Genomic DNA, 25,125 nt, shown 5'->3' on the forward strand with positions numbered 1-25,125 from the left:
AAAATATCCTGCTGATGCTTTTTAGAAAATTACTGCTATCCTATTCCTTGGGAAAAAAAAAAGAATCTTAAGACTCTTACAGCAAAAAATGATGTTAGCCACTTAGAGTTCACAACCCTTACAACCACCATTTAATGTAGATTTGAGGATAAAATTATAAAAGAACAGTGTGCATACCAAATCCTGTTGAGTTGCTTTTTTTCCTGCTTTCTTAGGAATATTCATTTCATCTTTTAATGTCTTCTAGCTTACAACTCATCTTAGCAAACACTTTGACAGCATTTGTGTTTATCCTTTGGTTTGCTTCCCTAATACCAGAGCAGAGGTATCATATATTACTTAAGAACTGAACCTCCAGAGTCATTTTGAATCATGGATCAATCCTAGTTTCTTCTGACACAGATATTGTTCCTTTTATAAGATACTGAAAAATATATTGAATGATATTGTTCAACAATTCTTTTATTCACTATACATTTATTGAATAAATGCCTTGGGAAGGGATTAAGACTGAGGCGGAAAACAGGGCAAGTTGCTGGCCTGGAAAAAAAAAAAAAAACATAGATATCAAACTACTATTTCAGATACACTAGGAAGTCTCCTTTTATTGCCTGCATACCTCAATTTTATATAGGAGAATTTTTATCCCATTCTAATGTGATAACTGTGTGCCAGGTACCCTACACCTTGTCTATTAACTCATGAGGTCATGATTCTTATGAGACACCTGGACTCAGAATTCAATAGCACATCTCCCTACCTTATTTAGCTAATAAGTAACAGAGCCGTGGTTTAAACCTTGTGGTTTCTGATCCCAGAACTCAAGGTTGTTCTTGTTTGTTGGTTTGTTTTAACTCAGTCTGAATTTTTCTACAATCACGGATTTTTCTGACAAAGTTGATGGAAGGCTGGTAATGAGATGATTATAAGGACAACTCCACTTAAGTTCTTCCTCTGGGAAAGGGGCAAGATAGCAGAATCCAGCCCCATCCAGTGATGTTTTCACAAAAGACATTCCAACTAGCTGTGCACAGTCTCTGTATCTTATCATCACTGCCTGAGCCCTCTACAGAAGGCATATAGAGAAAAAAGGGATGTGGTAAATGGGGAAAAAATACAAATCAGGAAGGACAGAGGGACAGGGAGATGGGTGTAATGTGTTTGCCTAGGGAAATAGACACCTGGTTGCTGCTGCTGACGATCCATAGGTAGAAGGTCAGATCTGCACTGGATGAGTCAATTCCTAAGCCAGACAGAGTCCTATTTCTGCAAAAGCACCATATCATATTCAGTACTATTCCCAAAATGTGTTCCTTTATAATAGTTTAGCCTAAGTAGTATTTGGAGAATTTTGAAAGAAAAATCTACAGTAAAGATTATGAAGTAGAGGGTAGACTCCTGAGAAATAGGTTCTCCTCAGTGAAAGTTTATGACTCAATCACCCATAAAATAATGTTATTCTAAAAGGACCCATAAAATGATCTGGCCCCAAGTCATATTTGAACACATCAGGAAGTAGAGATCCAGAGGGACTGAGTGAGTTGCTTAACGCAAGCTGAGCTAAACCTAGGTTTCCTGATCCTGTAATGAGTCTTCTCTGACTCATTTCATCCTCAAAGGACACTGTTGCCAATACTTGAGCACAGTGGTTATATTCAGCCCCTTCCTGCAGTGACTGAAACCTGAGGCTGTCTGCTGCCCAGGAAAGGAGAGGTGTGACCCTTTGTAAGAAATGGCCCTGAACTCATGATGGTCCCCCTCATCTGAGCACTGGAACATCATTACCACCCTGGAAGCGACCAATGTGGGTGGAAAGGAGCTCACAAAACCCAACGAACACCGACCTTTCCTGAGCCTGTCTCACATTCATTGGCCTATGACTTACTTGCATGTTGGTGGCCTTGTCAAATCTTTGCTTTAATTTTTCACTTCTTGCAAAGTAACTTATCAATGAAAGAAGCATAACCAAAGTCTGGATTCAATTTTCATAGGTCATCTTTTAGGCTTTTTACATAGTTCTTATTAATACAGGATATTGCTTAGGGATCTTGGGGAGGTTTTAATTTACTTTCCTGAAGCTTTTCTTTACATCATTATTCATTTTGCCAGGTGCTTTTATAAGACAGTTTCACTATTATGGATATAATTCTATAGTCATGAGTCTATACTTTGTGTCTTCAGAAATATGATCTGAAATTAATAAAGCATTAGGGAAATGTGTTCATTCTATACACATTGCCATATATTTACAATAATTTGTAAAGGATGTATGGAACTATGTTAATTATAAATATTGCTAAGTTTTGAAAATAATAATAGGAAATGATCGTATTAAATAATATGTCGAATTTTTGTATCAAAACTTAATATTGAAAAGTGATTCTATTTCTAAAGCAGATCAGTGTTTATTTTAAAAACACAGGAATTGAAAAAAAGTAAATTTTAATTAAAGCTATGGTAAGAGATCTTTGAACTAAAGGTAGCAAAACACATATTCTCTGATGTAAATTATTCAGTTAATAGGTAGAGTGATGAAAATTGGAAAACAGCTAAAAAGAATGATTCCGAGTATTCCCACCACCGCTTCTTGAGATAATAACAGAAAGAATCCATCCCCATGACAAGATATACTAGAATCTATTTCTGATATCTTCCTTTTGTAACTGATGATTACATTTTACTTTTTTTTCAATTATGAAACCAGAAATGACCTAGATATAGTAGTTATTCAAACCCCAAGAATATAGGCAGAGTTGAATTCAAATATCCTCAATCCCCAATGTCTCACTTTTAAAAATAGGTCTTCTGAAAAAGGGTCTGGTTTGCTCCAATATTTATACCATTTAATTATATATGTCCTAATGCTCTACCCCAAACTTTCCCCACTACATTACCATTCTTCATATTAATTCAATAAGACTTAATATGCTTCTTCATATTAAGTCAGTAAGACTTAATATGCTGTTATCATTCTTATTACTGTCCATTGAATCTAAAGGCCAAAAGAAATTTCTGAGGTCATACAATCTCTCTTCAGGTTTCAGAGATTATCACTAAAGCAAGACAAATGGGCTTACATAAAATTTTAGCCATGATTTGTATGCCAGCCCTGACCCTGTGAAGTACATACCAATCGCTAGATGGGCACATCTTCAACATCTGTCTGGTTTGGCACTGTGACTCTTCTACTAAAAATGCCCTTTCATTGTTTCTTCATGGAAAGATCCTAAGCATTTTTTTTCCTTAAGTCAGGCTTTCTAAGTCCTCCAACTCCAAACAATAAGAATGTTGTCCGTTCCCTCCTTTATTCCCCTAAGCAATTTGAGGTCTCTATTATTACACTTTTATTGTAAGTATTTGTTTATATAATATTGAGCTGTTAATCCCTAAACTGTAACTTACTATGCTTCTGTCTCAGCATCTACCACATAACCAGGGCTCAATAATTGTCTGCTGATGAAATAATTGTTCATAATGTAGTTATACAACCAAAAAGTCAGATGTAGAATGCAATCAAGCTTTATAAAGGAAGTCTTGTCATTCAGTCATTCAGCATCTGCTATGTAGCAAGCATGTCAACTCCCTTCTGCTTGCTGTAGAGATCGTATGGAAGAATCTAACTGTGCTATCACATAGAAGACACTCATCCAGTATTAACGTATTTCCTTCTTTCCTTTTCCCTCTCTTTGCAGCCATTCCTCACATGTGTTCAAATAACACATTTGCTATTACGTATTCATACTCTTTTTTTAATTTTTTTTAACGTTTATTTATTTTTGAGACAGAGAGACACAGAGCATGAATGGGGGAAGGGCAGAGAGAGAGGGAGACACAGAATCAGAAGCAGGCTCCAGGCTCTGAGCCATCAACCCAGAGCCCAACGTGGGGCTCAAACTCACGGACCGCGAGACCGCGACCTGAGCTGAAGTCGGACGCTTAACCGACTGAGCCACCCAGGCGCCCTGTACTGATACTCTTTAAATATATATAATGATGAATGTCTATGCACCGAATACCGGAGCCCCCAAGTATATAAAACAATTACTCATAAACAGAAGCAACCTTATTGATAAGAATGTGGTAATTGCAGGGGACTTTAACACCCCACTTACAGAAATGGATAGATCATCTAGACACACGGTCAATAAAGAAACAAGGGCCCTGAATGAGACATTGGATCAGATGGACTTGACAGATATATTTAGAACTCTGCATCCCAAAGCAACAGAATATACTTTCTTCTCGAGTGCACATGGAACATTCTCCAAGATAGATCATATACTGGGTCACAAAACAGCCCTTCATAAGTTTACAAGAATTGAAATTATACCATGCATACTTTCAGACCACAATGCGATGAAGCTTGAAATCAACCACAGGAAAAAGTCTGGAAAACCTCCAAAAGCATGGAGGTTAAAGAACACCCTACTAACGAATGAGTGGGTCAACCAGGCAATTAGAGAAGAAATTAAAAAAATATATGGAAACAAACGAAAATGAAAATACAACAATCCAAACGCTTTGGGATGCAGCGAAGGCAGTCCTGAGAGGAAAATACATTGCAATCCAGGCCTATCTCAAGAAACAAGAAAAATCCCAAATACAAAATCTAACAGCACACCTAAAGGAAATAGAAGCAGAACAGCAAAGGCAGCCTAAACCCAGCAGAAGAAGAGAAATAATAAAGATCAGAGCAGAAATAAACAATATAGAATCTAAAAAAACTGTAGAGCAGATCAACGAAACCAAGAGTTGGTTTTTTGAAAAAAATAAACAAAATTGACAAACCTCTAGCCAGGCTTCTCAAAAAAGAAAAGGGAGATGACCCAAATAGATAAAGTCATGAATGAAAATGGAATTATTACAACCAATCCCTCAGAGATACAAACAATTATCAGGGAATACTATGAAAAATTATATGCCAACAAACTGGACAACCTGGAAGAAATGGACAAATTCCTGAACACCCACACTATTCCAAAACTCAATCAGGAGGAAATAGAAAGCTTGAACAGACCCATAACCAGCGAAGAAATTGAATCGGTTATCAAAAATCTCCCAACAAATAAGAGTCCAGGACCGGATGGCTTCCCAGGGGAGTTCTACCAGACGTTTAAAGCAGAGATAATACCTATCCTTCTCAAGCTATTCCAAGAAATAGAAAGGGAAGGAAAACTTCCAGACTCATTCTATGAAGCCAGTATTACTTTGATTCCTAAACCAGACAGAGACCCAGTAAAAAAAGAGAACTACAGGCCAATATCCCTGATGAATATGGATGCAAAAATTCTCAATAAGATACTAGCAAATTGAATTCAACAGCATATAAAAAGAATTATTCACCATGATCAAGTGGGATTCATTCCTGGGATGCAGGGCTGGTTCAACATTCGCAAATCAATCAACGTGATACATCACATTAACAAAAAAAAAGAGAAGAACCATATGATCCTGTCAATCGATGCAGAAAAGGCCTTTGACAAAATCCAGCACCCTTTCTTAATAAAAACCCTTGAGAAAGTCGGGATAGAAGGAACATACTTAAAGATCATAAAAGCCATTTATGAAAAGCCCACAGCTAACATCATCCTCAACGGGGAAAAACTGAGAGCTTTTTCCCTGAGATCAGGAACACGACAGGGATGCCCACTCTCACCGCTGTTGTTTAACATAGTGTTGGAAGTTCTAGCATCAGCAATCAGACAACAAAAGGAAATCAAAGGCATCAAAATTGGCAAAGATGAAGTCAAGCTTTCGCTTTTTGCAGATGACATGATATTATACATGGAAAATCCGATAGACTCCACCAAAAGTCTGCTAGAACTGATACATGAATTCAGCAAAGTTGCAGGATACAAAATCAATGTACAGAAATCAGTTGCATTCTTAACAATGCAGCAACAGAACAATGAAGCAACAGAAAGACAAATAAAGAAACTGATCCCATTCACAATTGCACCAAGAAGCATAAAATACCTAGGAATAAATCTAACCAAAGATGTAAAGGATCTGTATGCTGAAAACTATAGAAAGCTTATGAAGGTAATTGAAGAAGATTTAAAGAAATGGAAAGACATTCCCTGCTCATGGATTGGAAAAATAAATATTGTCAAAATGTCAATACTACCCAAAGCTATCTACACATTCAATGCAATCCCAATCAAAATTGCACCAGCATTCTTCTCAAAACTAGAACAAGCAATCCTAAAATTCATATGGAATCACAAAAGGCCCCGAATAGCCAAAGGAATTTTGAAGAAGAAGACCAAAGCAGGAGGCATCACAATCCCAGACTTTAGCCTCTACTACAAAGCTGTCATCATCAAGACAGCATGGTATTGGCACAAAAACAGACACACAGACCAATGGAATAGAATAGAAACCCCAGAACTAGACCCACAAACGTATGGCCAACTCATCTTTGACAAAGCAGGAAAGAACATCCAATGGAAAAAAGACAGCCTCTTTAACAAATGGTGCTGGGAGAACTGGACAGCAACATGCAGAAGGTTGAAACTAGACCACTTTCTCACACCATTTACAAAAATAAACTCAAAATGGATAAAGGACCTAAATTGGAGACAGGAAACCATCAAAACCTTAGAGGAGAAAGCAGGAAAAGACCTCTCTGACCTCAGCCGTAGCAATCTCTTACTCGACACATCCCCAAAGGCAAGGGAATTAAAAGCAAAAGTGAATTACTGGGACCTTATGAAGATAAAAAGCTTCTGCACAGCAAAGGAAACAACCAACAAAACTAAAAGGCAACCAACGGGATGGGAAAAGATATTTGCAAATGACATATCGGACAAAGGGCTAGTATCTAAAATCTATAAAGAGCTCACCAAACTCCACACCCGAAAAAGAAATAACCCAGTGAAGAAATGGGCAGAAAACATGAATAGACACTTCTCTAAAGAAGACATCCAGATGGCCAACAGGCACATGAAAAGATGTTCAGCGTCGCTCCTTATCAGGGAAATACAAATCAAAACCACACTCAGGTATCACCTCACGCCAGTCAGAGTGGCCAAAATGAACAAATCAGGAGACTATAGATGCTGGAGAGGATGTGGAGAAACGGGAACCCTCTTGCACTGTTGGTGGGAATGCAAATTGGTGCAGCCGCTCTGGAAAGCAGTGTGGAGGTTCCTCAGAAAATTAAAAATAGACCTACCCTATGACCCAGCAATAGCACTGCTAGGAATTTATCCAAGGGGTACAGGAGTACTGATGCATAGGGGCACTTGTACCCCAATGTTCATAGCAGCACTCTCAACAATAGCCAAATTATGGAAAGAGCCTAAATGTCCATCAACTGATGAATGGATAAAGAAATTGTGGTATATATACACAATGGAGTACTACGTGGCAATGAGAAAAAATGAAATATGGCCCTTTGTAGCAACGTGGATGGAACTGGAGAGTGTAATGCTAAGTGAAATAAGCCATACAGAGAAAGACAGATACCATATGGTTTCACTCTTATGTGGATCCTGAGAAACTCAACAGGAACCCATGGGGGAGGGGAAGGAAAAAAAAAAAAAAGAGGTTAGAGTGGGAGAGAGCCAAAGCATAAGAGACTGTTAAAAACTGAGAACAAACTGAGGGTTGATGGGGGGTGGGAGGGAGGGGAGGGTGGGTGATGGGTATTGAGGAGGGCACCTTTTGGGATGAGCACTGGGTGTTGTATGGAAACCAATTTGTCAATAAATTTCATATATATATAAAAAAAATAATAACAAATAAGCAAAAAAAAAATAATAAATACATATAATGATGTATTAAACTTTTGCTTCTTTTCTTTCAATTTTTTGTCCTTTACATTTTTAAATTTCATTAATTTTAATTTAATTTTATTTTTAAGTGTTTATTTTCAGGGAGAGAGAGAGAGAGAGAGAGAGAGAGAGAGAGAGAGAGAGAGAAAATGAGTGGGAGAAGGGCAGAGAGAGAGAATCAAAAGCAGTCTCTGCACTGTTAGCACAGAGCCCAACACAGGGCTTGATCCCAGGAACCATGAGATCATGACCTGAGTAGTCAGATGCTTAACCAATTGAGCCACCCAGGTACCCCTAAGGTTTTCTTTTTGTTTCTTTTTCATTCCAGTATAGTTAACACACAGTGTTAGGTTTGTTTCAGGTGTGTCTTCTACATTGTTAAACCAACTTCTGTACCCCTTAAGTTATTTTATTCCTCTCTTATGCATAGAATAAATTTAAAAAATAGCTAATTTCAGCCGACATAAAGTTCTTCAAAGTTTATCTTTTTCACTCTTGCATCACCATTATCTTTAATCTGGCTCTTTTAAATATTTTCCGCTCCCTGGCTCTCACAAGTTCTCATCTAAAAAGGGACAAGACTCTCAGAAAGTAATTCACAGCAATGTGCAAATGATGGAAGTGTGGCTCCTTACTGGTATTTTTTTTTTCTTTTCTCTTTTTAAAAGGGACCTGCTACTAGTAATACCAGTAATCAAATGACATGAATCCCTGATATCTGTGGCACCTGGTGGAGGACAGGTAGTAGGTACAATGATTAAGAGAATAACTGTTAGGCTCAGATAGACATGAGTTTGAATCTCAGGCCTACCACTTACTGCTGTGTAGTTTAGGCAAGATACTTAACGTCTGTGAGTCATAAAGTTTTCATATTCAAATGAGGAATTATACTATCAAATAGGCATTAATTTATGCAAAGTCAAAGCATAGTGTTTGGTAAATAGTAAGTGTTCACTGATGGCTTTATTTATTAATTACCATTACAATAACATAGAAATTGATATCCTTTCCAGAACAATTTTTAGTTACCATTAAGTAAATTTCTGTTTTTATAAGAATTATATGACATGAGAAAGATCTGTGATTCTGACTTTCCTTCCATTTAAGGCTTTTATTTCAAATCTATTAGATTTTTCTGTTTTGCTATCATATATCCTATGTCTCTCATAACTGATCTTCATATAGACCTTCCATTACTTCTAAGTTTTAGTCATTTTGGAGAATGACCCCCTTGTCTTTGAACCCCCCTTGTCTTAGAACTCCTTAAAGTGAGTTTTGTATTTTCCCATTCACTTACATTCTAAGTTGGAGATCCCAAAGATGCTTTACAAATTTGGTGACAAATTATCTAGCTATTTATTTTTATATATTGTGTGAGTGCGTGTGTGTATGTAGGTGTACAAGTCTACACATACAGATTTCCTTACCATTCCTCAATTCTATTATGACCACTCACACCGTTACCTGTAGAGTCAATACTAAAAGTCATGCCTACATTCTAGAATTCATCAGCTTGGGGGTTGTGAACCTGCATGATAAAGTTTTATCTATACACATGCACGTAATTTGACCACGGGGGAGGGGATGCAAAGAGATAATCAATAACCAAAAGTTCTAGTTGTACAATTTGGACAGTTTTATAGCAGCTTAATTCTCTTTCCTTCTGCCATTTTGTTGCACTGTATGGAGAAAAAATTGGTAAAGTTAATCAGGCCCCAAGATCTGGTAATTGGATATTACATGTAAAGGTCCCCAAGCCTTATATCTTCTTGATATAATTGATGAAGACATTCTAAGTACAATGTAAGTCTCTGTGCTAAGTGTAATATCATGCAAATGCTTGACCAGATGATTTTGTAAGAGCAATATCCATTTTTCAAAATTAAACACTGACATTATAAATGCCCAAAGGCTTTGGTACTGTACATATTATTGATTAAACCGACATTTTAAAATTACTATAGTGCAAAAGAGCTCATTAAAATAGAAAACTAAATTTTTTTGGCTTTTAAGAGCTCAAAATTGGCCTGAACACTAATAGTGCAAATGTTTGGCTAAAGTACCAGGTGGAAAACTTGTATCAATATTCAAAGGTCCTCAAATAACATTTAATTTCATAAGAGTACAATCATGGGACTGTTTTCAAACTACATAGATATATAAACAGCATGGAAAACACCTGTTCATTAATCTTGGACTATGCTTTTTATCCATAATGAACAGTTAACTTCTAGACCTAATCCTATACTTTACCACCCTCTACAGACAATAACAAACCTCAAAATGCAGTTTCACACCCATTGAACAGTTTTGTCTGATAAGTTATGCTTGCTGGAATATTCATTTCAGTCTGTTCATTTTTCTTGGCTTAGATTTTAACAGAACAGATTTTAATAATCATTTCCAGTGATATGAATGTCTAAAGATCCACAGACCACTGAGGATCTAATTTTAAAACAGTGAAATTCATGTTGAATATATGAAAAAGACACCTTTAAAACATGTGTCATTTCAAATCCTGTGTTGCACTCATAGTTATAATTCATCTTAACAGAGGTGAGTCATTACACTACTTTTCCAGGTATCTACATTATTGGCCATATTCAAGGGAGGAAAAGTAGGCAAGATGACCAAGAAATGCACCTGGACAATGATGAAAAAAATAAAATTTGATTAAGAGGAATCATTATAACCCACAAAGTATCCATGGAAGGTGGGTAACCATACAGGTTAGGAAACACTGACTTATTTATACACTAGACAACAGGTCAACTCATATTTAAAGCCATACTGGCCTTTATATAGAGGAGAATTATGAATGATATTGTACTAGAGAAGGAGCATTTTTGAAATTCTTACACTACTCCCTTTAATAAGGTAGGGCTTAATTTTCACTATAACTAAGATTGGCCTCAAGTTAATTTTCACTGTTATGTTTGAATTTTCAAATGATAATCCTAAATAGCCAGATCAAGTGAAATTCCTTGTCATTTTTAAAATGCTACAGGCAGAAATTATGAGAAACAGAGGCTATCGTGAATACTATGCTGGAAGCTCTTCTGTCATAAGTCTCGTCAAAAAAAAAAAAGAAATTTGTTCATCATACAGTTCTCCTCACTATTCATTTGAGTGCACATATGTAGGTCATTCATTCTCTCCTTCTCTCCTTCTCTCTCTCTTGCTCCCACATCTGTCTTACTCTATAATGTGCCTGTTATGCAATCTATCACATTAATCTTCGTACCCTCTTTGCAGATACACACTCAATAAATCCATGCAGGCTCAAACTAAATACAACTATAGTGTATTTTTGTTTATTCTGGCTTGTTTGTTTTAGTAGAAACATACAAGGTATGGCTTTTGTTCAATATTTTGATGCCGATTCTATTTTCTGACTTCCTGAAACAGAGTTGTACAATAACATAGTTTTATTGTAATAAGATATAATGATTATGCCAAAAGCCATAAAACGAAAAGCTGCCATGTTACAGTTATTAGCATGGACTCAGTGAATGGGAAAAAGGAGAAAGACGTGTCAGCTGCATTAAGCATGGAAAAAAGTAAAAGGTTTAAAATCTTGTAAAAAAAAAAATCAGTTAACTTTGAACAAGCTCCTGAAATTCTGAACCCAAACCTCCTCCTTTAAAACAGTTGTATGCTCATTCCTATAATTACACATATGGTAAAAACTGAACCTTCACATACATACTCACTGCAAATACAGTAAACACTGGAAGGCAGAAATACATTACCTCTGGCAGAGTGTCTCACAATGACCCTATTAAACTCCTTTAAGGATTCATTTTATGATCTCAGCTCATTAGTTCCCTAAATAGCATTTGTTGTGACAAAAGGGAGCACTTACAAGGGAAGACTTCTCAGTCAAACATGCACTGAGCCAAGAACAAGCTCAGAAGTTATCAAAACAAAGCTTCACAAGTTTGAAATAAATTAGCTTGCTTGGGCACAAACTGAATAATTTGCCTGCGTTTTTTCAGAGCCTAAACATAATCTATTCGCCTCAGGCTTTTTCTAGACCTAAAATCTCATGCTGTCAACATTATCTGTAACCACACTCCTTTCAATGGAGAAGTGTCACTGCTTCAGGTGACATGGTTTCATTAAGAGAAATTGCCCGAGGAAGGATGCAGGTGTATCTGCCATTCAAAAGCCCAAAAGGTATGTTCCTCATTTAAAAATAAACTCATTTAAACAATGAGAACTAATTACCACATTAATTTATTGTCAACACAACTAAGTATAGACAGGCAGACATAATAACATATGTGTAAACTACTAAGCAAGCAGAATGGAAAGGAAACAACTGTGAGTTACCTTCATGCTACTGCATGAGTACTCACATAAGCCATGTTTTAGGTTCTGTCTTGTCATTTCATCAATATTATATATATACACGTATCTGTGCCCATACATTCTCATAATGCTTCCTCTGCTTTTCTTTATCCCCTGAGCTCATTTTGATTTCTCCATGTGTATGGTGGACAGACTCTAGGGTGGCCCCCATGATCCTCCTCTGATGGTGTTTATGCCCTTACCAAATCCCCTTCCCTTGATTGTGAATTGGAGTTGTGATTTGAGTCTAACTGACACAGTATGGCAAAAGTGAGGGAATGTCATGTCTCTTCCATGATTGTAAGAGGACTCTGTCTTATAGCAGACTTTTTCTAGTCTGGTCCTTGCTATCTTGACAAGTATGCAGTTCTTTTTTTTTTTTTTTTTTTAATTCAAGTTAGTTAATACACAGTGAAGTCTTAGTTTCAGGAGTGGAACCCAGTGATTCATCCCTTACATTAACAACGCCCAATGCTCATCCCAACAGGTGCTCCCTTAATGCCCATCACACATTTAGCCCATCTCCCCACACACCTCCCCTCTAGCAACCCCAAGTTTGTTCTCTGTATTTAAGAGTCTCTTACGGTTTTCCTCCCTCTCTGTTTTTATCTTATTTTTCCTTCCCTTCCCCTATGTTCATCTGTTGTGCTTCTAAAATTTAACATATAAGTGAAATCATATGATATTTGTCTTTCTCAGATGAGTACGCCATTCCATTAGGGAAGCCCTAACAGTAAAGAACTGTGGATAGTGTTTAGAAAACATGGACAGGCTTTTAGGAGCTGAAGACAATTAACAGAGGTGTAAGTTGGCCTTTAGTTACAGGGGGCAAAAAGCCAAGATTCTTGGTCCTACAACTACAAGAAATGAATCTGCCAACCAACTGAGTGAGCGTGGATATGGATCTTCCCCTGAGCAGAGAATCCATCTAGTCTGAGCCCAGACTCCTGACTCACAGAAAATGTGAGATAAGAATGTATGTTGTGTTGTTTTAAACTGTTGAATTTGTGTTGATTTGTTATGTAGCCATAGAAAATGTATACAATGTATGTTAAGACAGTATGGCACAGGGTTAGTAGTACCACCATCTACCCATTGTTCACCCTAGACTGTTTTCTCCAACTTTCCTCCCTCAGTCAATTAACCATCAGACCCATTTCTCTGAAGTATCACTTGATTATTTTTATCCGTTGATCCCTACCTACTCTCATTGCCTTAAGACAGGCCTCCATCATTTCCCACCTGGAAAAAATGTTGGCTTTTGTTTCTAGAGTATTTTCTTTTCTTTTCATGAATAGTTTTGCAAATCTTTTTCAAAGTTGTTTCTAGAGGAGCTCTTACCAAAAGTAAACATAGGAAGATAGAGATGCTTTGTCTTTTATATTTCTATCTCTTTCACTGGTTTACACAAATCATCCTATACAATTCCCACCTCCCCGGCAAATTCCTCTATCTTCCAGTCTATATTCCTCCTTCACTCCTCCTGACAATGGACCTTTCAGATACCTCACAGCCCTTCACATTCTATCAGGCCAACTCACTCCCAAGGGTCGATCAAAAGACCATACTAGCTTAATTCTATTTACATTTTAACAGAAATCCATACAGGCACACTGCCATCACATGGTATTTTTCAGACGTATCGTGCCAATGGAACCATTATTGCAAATAAAAGTAAAAAAAACAAAAAAAAATGTTTTAATATATAGAACAGATAAAAGTGGGTTCAATGTAGATGGTGCTGTGGAGGGACAGGTGGGTAGGGTGTGTAGAAACCTGGTGCAGAGCTGGCTCAGTCTCTACTAAACACACACTATGTCAGCCCGGCAGCATACATGAGGAAACACAGGGCTCAGAGCAAGACAATTTGAAAACCATTTAGGGGAACCTAGGTGGCTCAGTCGGTTAAGCCTCTGAGTTTGGCGCAGGTCATGATCTCATGGCTCATGAGTTCCAGCCCCATGAGTTCCAGCCTCACGTCAGGCTCTGTGCTGACCGCTGGGAGCTTGGAGCCTGCTTCAGATTCTGTGTCTCCCTCTCTCTCTGCCCCTCCTTCGCTCATGCTCTTTCTCTCTCAAAAATAAATAAACATTTAAAAAAATTGAAAACCACTTTTTTTAAAGCAAAATTTCAATGATTCTCAAGAGACACTGGTAGACATTCTTGATGGAATCAGGTCATTTTGCCAAAAATTTAATTCACAAGATGCCAGTTCATCCTTAAATTCTTTACATTCTCAAATCACATAAAAAGCCAATGTATTAATTTCACCAACTTTGATCATTTTCATGATAGCTAATCCTGGGGTAAAGCTCATTTGTGAAAACAAAAGTATTCATGAGATTTAGGCTTTTTCATTCTTTCCCATGTCACAGTAAATGCACTTGAGGCTATCTCTGACCTTTACTACATTGGATCAAAAATTGACTTTTTTCTCCCTATAGCCTCTATCCTCCATGTGCAAGCAAAATTTTATGTCTTAATCACTGATAGAATGCTTTGCTTAGCCTCCCTATTGTATCCTTACAGAACAGGGGCAGGGGAGCTGTTTCTTAAAAAGAAGCAGCACATCTATATACTAAAAAATTTAAAAGAATAACCATCTCATATCTTAGTGATCTTGGGAATCTTGGCTAACTTGTATCCAACATTTATATAATGAATGTGCATATTATGTCATGAAAGTGATTCATGTCTCCGTGTGGAGTTTTAGCAAAGAGGATTTTAAAAGCTTGCATAATAATACAGATGAATCTGGCTACTACCATTGCAATAGATTATTGTTACTTAATGACACTAGTAGCATCAACAGCTAGAATTTATTGAATTTACTGTTTGTCAGAGGAAAGTTAAAGACTATATATAATGCGGTTTACCAAGAAAACATATAATTTGTTGTTAACTCCATCAAATAATTTAGGAGAATGATACTAAAATGAATGAGGAAACTTCAAGGCAGAGACTTCTAGTAAGTCCTAGAGATGGGGTCTGATCTTAGCTCTCATCATCTGCAATACCTGTTTTCTGTGTTACTGGCTTAATTTTGGGTTGTAATGGAATACCATACCCAAAATTTAAATGAATGATTATTCATAGTAAATGATATTTGCACTGTGATATCCTCATAACAATTTCTAGGTTTAAGCACCAAGATGGGGCACCTGGGTGGCTCAGTCAGTTAAGCATCTGACTCTTTTGTTTTGGCTCAGGTCATGATCAGGTTAGATCAGGTTTGTGAGTTCCAGCCCCACACCTGGCTCCGTGCTGTAAGCTTAAGATTCTCTCTCTCCCTTTCTCTCTCTCTGCCCCTCCCCCTCTCATTCTCTCTTCCTCTCTCTCAAAAACAAATAAATAAACCTAAACAAAAATTTTTTAAGCACCAAGAACCTTAATGATGTTATTTGCTTTAGGAGGAAAAAAATGCAAATTACTGTACAGTTCTGTTTTGCTGCTAAAATAATCCCAAACTTTACTACATAGCTCAAGGAGAAATAATGTTTAAAGCCAATATATTCTAACACCTAAAATTTGGTACCATTTCTCACTTTTATCTCTGTAACGGATAGTTTATTCATTTAATAATTTATCCATTAAATATTTATTACATTCCTACCATTGATCAGGCACTTTACTATGCACTCAAGATGAAGGCCATCACTGTAGTGACCCAGATCTGGCAACGGACAGTGAAAATGTAATAATTATTCTACCACAGATGTGTACAAGTTCAAATGGAAGCACAAAGAGAAGCATCCTTAAGTCAGTTGGCTAAGGTCTAGTCTCATTCCAGAGTTAACCTTTGATTGTGATGATATCCTTCTTATCAAGCTTACTCTGAACTCTATCTTGGAGTTAAAGCCTTTTTCAAAGCATGGCTCTGAAGTGTTAGGCAAGTCTAATATCATGTCCTTTTAGAACTTGGAAAAATAAATACTGTGGTTTGAAGGCTGGTAGGATTGTGGATAGAATATATTTCTCCTTTAGAAATGTATTCCTAATTTTTAAAATTTGTTTTCTTTTGGGGAGAGGGGTAGGGGGAGAGGGACAGAGAGAGAGGGGAACAGAGAATCCAAAGTGGTCTCTGTGCTGACAGCAGTGAGCCAGACATGGGCTTGAACTCATGAGCCATGAGATCATGACCTGAGCCGAAGTCAGACACTCAACCAACTGAGCCACCCAGGTACTCCAAGAAATTTTTCTTATAATTTCCAATATACTTTTTATTTATCTGAATCAATGCTTTGATAAGCTTCCTTCTCATCACCTTGGTGATAGCACCTCCACCTGGGTAAAATGTACTCTCCCTATATATATCCTATTAAAAGGTGGTACTTACCCAATTTATTCTTTTACACTAACCAAATCAGTATCCATGCACCTACTGACATTCTGAGTATATTATAAAATGACAATTGGTAAAAAAATGAGATTATTTTGGTTTCTAGCTATAACTTTTGTAGCCCAGTTAAAAGTCTGACACAAGGCAATTTATAATTGAACATGTGGTTTTCCAAAAGATCTTTTGTAAGTCAGTTGTTTGGATATAGAACTCATTTTTTTCCATTAAAGATTGCAATTCGAGATTATGTTCCCAAACCAGTCTTTTAACCTAATATATGAACTCAAAAATGGTACATGAGTATTAACAGTAAAGACTTGTATTCTGTCTCCTGGGTCCCATATGATTCAGGAAGAAGAATAAGGAAAAATATCCTTTACAATTCCTTGTGCATAGTTCTTTCTATGGGTAAATTTTTGAATATCTGAATTATCATTTTCGCACCTTATTATTTCTTTTCTGTATCTGGATTCATATTTTCAGTAAATTCACTCATTACTATACCTCAAATGGTCTTCCCTATATCCCAAAGGACTTCCTGATGAAAATAATGCCTATAACAATCACACGATGCTCATTTATACTATCTAAATCTTTGCATATATACCAATTCCTATAGTCCTCACAGCAACCCTATGGAGTAGATATTATCCCAATTAAAAAAAAAAATTAGGAATCCAAGGCACAAGAAATTAAATAACATGACCACAACGACACAATTAGTAAGGGAAGACAGAACTAGAATCTAGACCCAGGCAGTCCAGCTCTAGATACCATACATTAACCATTTTTTCATATATTAACCATGTTGGGGTGTAGGGATGAGGAATGGAAAGGCAAGGGTAGCCAAGGCCTTATGTGAATCATGTGTGAGTTGGCTTCTTATCTACCAGAGACAGGAAATTAGTCACTTTCATAGATGCTTTTAAAACTACAATTTCTCATTACATGAGACGACAGTATCTCTAAATGTGTTTTCATGGTTTTATCCTTCCTGAGACTCTTATGCAACTTATGAAATTGACTGTATGTGAACTGTACCCATTGAACTGTCAGCACACTTCAGGTGCTCCAAATCCTGATACAGAAAATCAGTATTACTATAAAAGAACAGAGCAAAGGCATTTCAAATTTTTCACGATGGTCTTGATAATGAAGAGAGCTATCCATAACTGGCAGGCTTATCTCAGAGCAAACCCTATTAAAACAGATGTCACCGAGTTCTCAACAACAATTATTACATTCATTCCTATGTTGCTTCATTAAGCAATAAATATATGAAAAAATGTTCAACTTCATTAAATGTCAAATAAATGAAACTTTTAATTGATATATACATCATACGGGCATAATGTTTTATATAATGATAACATTCAGCTTGTGCAAAGGGATGGGAAAAATAGGACTCATATGCCCTCTTGATAAAAAATCTATATCCAAACCTAGATCTACATACCTATTTCACAGATAAAACTCTATATCCATATAGATGAGAATCTATATCTTCTTACAGGATACTTTGCTAATAGCTATTAACTTTTTTTAAAGATTATAACTAGTGGAAGCCTGTGTGGCTTGGTTGGTTAACCATCTGACTTAGGCTCAGGTCGTGATCTCATGGTTCATGAGTTTGAGCCCCACATTGGGCTCTGCACTGACAGACTTAAAAAACTTAAAAACAATAAAAGGTTATAACTAGCAATTCCACTTCAAGTAATGTAGTTTAGGAAAACATCAACAGAAATGCACTGATAAATAGGTAGATGGATAGATGGAAGGCAAAAAAAATCACATGATAGAAATATATTTTCAATGGTTTATGGTAGTATTTTTGGGAAACAGCCTAAGTGTCTGTCAGTGAGTGAACAATTAAGTAGATGGTAGTACTTCCGTACAATAAAGTATGATAAAGTCTCCAATACTGTTGAGTGAACACAGCAAATTGCAAAATACGCACAGAGTATAAAAAATATATATATCTGTTAAAGAAAAACCATCTGGAGAATGAGAGCATATTATTTTAGAATACATATACTTTTGAATTATTTGATTTTTTACAATTAAAAGTATATAAAGTTAGACACATGAGACTAATGTAACATTGTGTGTCAACTATACTCAAATAAAAAAAGTAAAAAAAAAAAAACCATATAGATAAAAGTATAACTTGACCAGTTAAAATGGTTTTTTGAAAGTCACATATTTTGGTTTGATGCATGAGCTACTGGATGCATTTTGATAAAAATAATAGTATTTTTGAAGTGCTATTAGGATTGATTTTCTTTCCACTAATTTTCCTTTACATTATGTGCATTGTAATGTCCTAAGAGAAACAAAAAACAAAACACTTGATAACAGCTTTATTATTATCAGTTATTATTATTTTCTTTTTTTCTTCCTTAATTGTGAGCCTATCAATTTCTTTTTCTTTGCATCACACAAACCATTAACTTCCTTTGATACCAGCTTCTTTTTCTTTAGTTGTTGGTTCTTTTCGAAGCTATTCTAAGCTACCGAATTTTTTCTCCATCCTTCTGCTCTCAGTTGGCTATTAAAACAACACTTTGACACCAAATTAATTGTAACAAATACACATACTATGATTCTCCACTACCCATTTCATTTTCCCTGGTCTGATGCCCCCCAGTTTGGGGACAGCCTTCTTTACATTGTTTGTAGTGAATGGAAACGTGGTAACAACAGGTAATTGCACTGATTTCCATTATGCCAAAATGGGCTTATCTAAAGTTACACATGAATAAGATTTGCAAAAGTAAAAGCAAATTTACTAAATGTGGAAGAGCCTTTTACATGCATTCCAAACCTGCAGTTAACTTCTGAAATTAAAAATCTCCAACACAGCCTCAAGTTGATTTACTGTTTTGCTTACCAATGAATGAATGAATTCATTTCTCAGCACCTAATAGGAATTAGGAAAACTTGGGTGATAACACATTTATAAAGTCTGTTTTCAGTAAGCTTCCACTCTAATAGAAGGTAAGTCAAATTAATAGAAGGATTAAGAGTGTCCATATAGAAGCAGACATGAGTTTTTGCTGGAAGTTCAGACCAGGGAATTATTATTGCAAGCAAGTGAAATTCAATGCTAGATAAGTTGCAGGAAGCTAGACACCTTTAATACCATATGAAAAAGCTACTTAATTAATTAAATGTCGAGCTTCATTGAAAAGGAATTAAGATGAGCTAAGGTGGCTGAAATTTGTCCTGTCAGAAACAATAGAGACTCCGCATTGTAAAAGTGACATGATCTAAATTTTTATTCCTTAGCGTGATGACTTTGTTTCTATTATTTCCATAGCTAGTGAGTGTCTGATATTATATTACTGCTATTTTCTTCTTCTCCTCCTCCTGCTCCTCTTCCTCCTCCTTCTCCTCTTTCCTCCTCCTCCTCCTCCTCCTCCTCCTCCTCCTCATCATCATCATTACTATCATCATTAACTTAGTTTATTCTCAATGGAATCCAAAAAGTAATCCACATACTCTCCATACTTAATCTCCAAGAATTCAGAAGTGAGATGTCATATTCTTTCAAAATTTTGTGAATAATATATTATTTTTCTCTATTCAAGTAGATTCTTATTCTTGGGCTGATTAGAACGCCATATGAACTCACAAGGCAACTAGAGTAGAAATTCAATTTAAAACCAGAAACCTTGATATAAGATAATGATCCCTAGTTCTGACCTCATTTCTTCTTCTTCCTGGTGTTCTGTCTAGACATGCTTCCTATTAACTCACTTTGTCACAGTACCCCAGCATTTCTGGTCAGCATATCTTCTTGAAACCTGTTAGGCATCTTTCACACTTACGGTACTGAGTATAACTTCTGAAAATGGAATTTTACTCTACACAAAACCTATTTTGGAAAAAAATCATTGTACTTACTGCTTAGAATATTTTTTCAAATTTTGTTATGAAGAATTCTAGAGTTTTAAGAGTTATTAAAAATTGGTACCACCTCTTTCCAAATTACAGTTCATTTCATTTCCAAAAGTTCAGGTATTTGTTACAAAAGAAAAGAAAAGAAAAGAAAAGAAAAGAAAAGAAAAGAAAAGAGAAAAAGAGAGGAAGAAAGGAAGGTAGATCTAAGTTGCTATCTTGGAAAAAGTGCTGTGAAACACATTTGCCTGTTTGTAACTGAAGTAGAAATACTATTAAGGGAAATAGGGGTAGTATGTCTAATATAAGATGTGTTAAGGAGTCACATTTCATTGTCACTATAACTCTTGATAATCTTTTTGTTAAGTGGAATCTATATCATCAAGTAAACTATAAAAGCTAATCAGTTCTAAAACCCCAGGACATTTCTTATTGCTGCAATACTTTGCAATATTTCTCTGGCTTTACATAAAATACAGTATTATTTATAATTAAAAAAGCATACAACTTTTTGTCTAGATCATCTCATAGTTTGGCTGTAACAGCCCAAGCTTAAAAAATACACATGAAATTTGGACACAAAATTCTGTCAAAACTAGTTACTGATTGAATAACTACTGAAAATTGACAACTGGAGAAATATCTTACACAATGGTGGCTCTATGAACTACTTAGAACTTAGAAAAGTACCTTATAAGCTGATATATTTGCAATGCCAAAAAGACACGATACATACAACCTATGTGGACATTTTTTTGAAGATTAAGCTTCATGAAAATCTGAGATGTTAGTGACATAAATTCTGGCTCTCCCATGCTTTTTCTACCTGATTAAAATTTTCTCAATGATATTTGTATCACGGTTATTTTATGTCATGATAAACACATTTATAATAAGTCACATATATTTAGTAAGCTACTAGCATAAGTCCCTTGTACATCTCTAATTCAGGATTCTGTTATTCAAAAAAAAGTCATACTTTTTCAATGGAACTAGAGATCCCAAAGGCTAATGTAGTATGAAATGTTTAACGCTATTCAGCTTGTTCTCAATTCGGTGACATCTTCCCCAAATCTGAGCTCAAGTCCTTCAGAGTTGTGTTTTGTTAAGTTACAGGTCTGAATATTTAGTAACATATTGATATCCTCCAGATCAAGTTCTTTGGCCAACTCCCCCAGGCCCTATGCTTTCTTTAAAAATAGACTTCATTTTTTTAGAGTACTTTGAGGCTCACAAAAAAACTGTGTGGCAAATATGGAGAATTCCCATACACTCGTTGTCTACTACTCACACCCCCCAGAGTCTAGCAATATCCTGCACCAGACTGGCACAATTGTTACAATCAATAAACCTACACAGACATATAATCATCACACAAAGTCCAAATGTTCATTAAGTTGCACTCTCGATGTTGTGCATTCCCGTGATTGTGTGGAGTTTGCCATATGTATTTTATTATAGCTGATTCAAGTCCACTTTCAAATAATACTATAACATTTTACAGGTAGTACCTTATAATAACAAAACATCCCTAATTCTTCCCCTGTATCATTTATGTCATTCATTTCACTTACATATATCAAGTACATTTTTTTTATATTTATTTTGGAAAAACAAAACAAAATCTGTCATCTGTTAGGTCAATTAAGAAAAAAAAAGAAAGAAAAGGAAAGTTCTTATTTTTTTAATTTGTTTTTAAGTTTATTTATTCATTTAGAGAGAGACAGAGAGAGCAAGCAGGGAAGGGGCAGAAAGAGAGGGGGAGAGAGAGAATCCCAAGCAGGCTCTGCACTGTCAGCACAGAGCCCAATGTGGGGCTCGAACTCATGAAAATGCGAGACTATGACCTGAGCCGAAACCAAGAGTTGATGCTTAACCAACTGAGACACCCAGGAGCCCCAAAAAGTTCCTATTTTATAAAATCTTTGCTTTCCATCTCTTTGCTTACCGTGTTACCCACCTGTTCTTGCATGTTGTCTACTTTGTCTATTCAAGCCTTTAATCAATCATAGATTTTTACACTCATGATATGATAATTCCAATATTCTTGCCATATCCGACTCTGGTCCTGATGCTTGCTCAGTTTCTTCAAACCATGTTTTTTCCCCCTTCAGTATGACAGTTTTTTTCTTGATAGTCAGACATCATGTACCAACTATAAGGAACTTCAGTAAACAGGCCTTTAATAATATGGTGGTAAGGTGTGGAGAGAGGGGAAGCATTCTATATCCTGTGACTTTCCTCAGTCTTTCTATATCCTCAGACTAGGCCTGGAACTGTGAACTTCACAACTGCATTTCAGTCCCACTTAACCCCTCTTAGTGAGATAGAATAGCTCGAGTGGGAATTGGTTATTTCCCTTTCCCTAGGGCAATTGGGCTTTAATGAAACCCCAATAGTTTAGGCTCTGATAAAGCAGTTTTTCTTGAGGATGGGCCTATTTCAAAATGGCTACTTTATCCCTTTCCCTGCCTCAAGCACAAAGGGCATTTTCGTAGATCTGTGAGACTGTGCTCCTGTAGGTAAAACTCAGGAAAGTGCGAGGGTCCCTGCATGCCTGTACCTCCCTGGAGTTTGTAACTCTCAGCATTGTTCCCACTGAACCTCCAGTAACTCATCAATTACAGTATAGGTTGGCTGCCCCAGGACTAGATCCCACAGGTTTCTGCGGGTGGGTTGTTTCTCCAGTAACTTGTGATTCACTGAATCCAGCCTGCCTGTCTCTTCAATTTTCTGAGGCAGCACTTTGCCTTGTGACCTCACGTCTCTGACAGATCTAAGAAGAGTCATTAATTTTTCAGTTTGTTCCAAATGTTACATGTTGTTAGGACAGAATAGTGACTTCTAAGCTCTTTAAGTGACTTCATGCCACACTGAAAATGCGAACTCCACCTTTTTTTTTATTTCGTTAAAATTTTTTTTTAATGTTTATTTATTTTTGAGAGAGAGAGAGAGAGAGAGAGAGAGCAGGGGAGGGGCAGAGAGAGAGGGAAACAGAGGACTAAAGAGACTAGGGCTCGAACTCATGAACTGCAAGATCATGACCTGACTCGAAGGTAGCCATTTAATGATCTGAGCCTCCCAGGCACCCTAAACTCTACTTTTTTTTTTTTTTTCAAACAATAAATATCACTTACAAACCAAGGGCATAATAAATATTCTATATACCATTAATGTTTGTGTTTATAACCCCATTCTAGGGATTATAATTGTGACTTTCAATATATAATTGTGGCTTTGAAAATATAATAGTTCTTCCTAAAGTGTCTCAATGCCAACTAACAGCTTTTTTCTATTGCCTTGTCTGCTATTCTCAAGGTTGGTTTCAAATAGTGCTTCTGAAAACATGAAATGGTCTATAATTGAAAAAGAGAAGAGGTCTAGGGACCATGCAAACAACAAAGGCATTGGAATGATCATCATTCACAAAAGACTCAGGAACATTATCAGGCATAAAAAGTGGTTTTAAAGACAGCTTTTTGTGATGATAATAGTTTTCATACTATAGTACGCCTATCTACTATATATTATAGTATGTATATATATAGTATATATATAGTATGTATATATATATATATATATATATATATATATATAGTATGTATGTATATATATAGTATATATATAGTATGTCTATATACTATAGTATATAGTATATGAAACACTATAGTATTTCATACTAGGGATGAAGTTATGAGACACAATATGAAAACATAATTAATGTTCCTAAAAATCAGCTTTTCAAAGATTATTCTCTCAGGGAACAACAGTTGGCCTGGCAAAGTAGGTGGCTTCTTTTAAAGTTCTTGGGTACATTTTGGTAAAAGTTTAAGTCAAACTTGTAGAGCTTGAAAACCAGGATGACTCTTCTCTTCAGGATATACATGCTGTTCTTTATTTTTTCCCCCAATAGACCAATTTCTTTCACATTGAAATCTGTTGGGGTGTGTAATCCCCTTCTTTGAAGTTCTACAAAAGGTTTCAGAAAACACTGGTGACTCTGCTCACCACCCTTGCAGCCTCACACTTCTATATCACATACCTACCATATTTGACTTGGAGCATAAATACTCATAAGATCTACTTTCACTTTGCTTAATCTTTACATTCTCAAACTATCAGCCCTGACACTGGGCCATTCATCAGGACCTTATCTGTCTCTTACAAGAACCTTCCTCTCTAAGCCTCCTCTTATCTTAATTACTTTTCCAGTCCCTTATCCCACAACAGACACACCTCCTTCATTCACCTTAACCTTCAAGTTTAGGAATTTCAGGAATGAAAGCCCTACTTAATCACCTGTCCTGGCACTAGGTTAGAATCCTGGATCACACGTTCTCACAGAAACATGCCCCCTTCTTTCAGAATATGTAGCTTGGTTTGCAGTTATGAATTCATACAGTGTGATGATGCTATGAAAAATTAGTAAGTGTGGTGGCTGCTTTTGCCCATGACTGTATCCCTATATCTTTAGCACTTGGTAAAGAATGAGTGATAAATCAGTATTTGTTGAATGAACAAAATAAACATCATTGAGTCTCATAAAATCATTATATGCACCAGCCAATTAACCTAGTGAAGGCCTAATGGAATGGTATATATTGATAGGAGGAAAGAGAGGCACAGCACACAAAATCAATCTTCACAGTTTCCCAAGGTCATTGTTTTTCCACTGACCATTAGGTAAATGCATGAATTCCCCTAATAATCCATAACTTCTTTCGTATTTTCTCCATCAACCCTCCTGAAATGCAC

Source organism: Lynx canadensis, chromosome D4 (genome assembly GCF_007474595.2).
Source record: "Lynx canadensis isolate LIC74 chromosome D4, mLynCan4.pri.v2, whole genome shotgun sequence".
NCBI lineage: Eukaryota > Metazoa > Chordata > Mammalia > Carnivora > Felidae > Lynx > Lynx canadensis.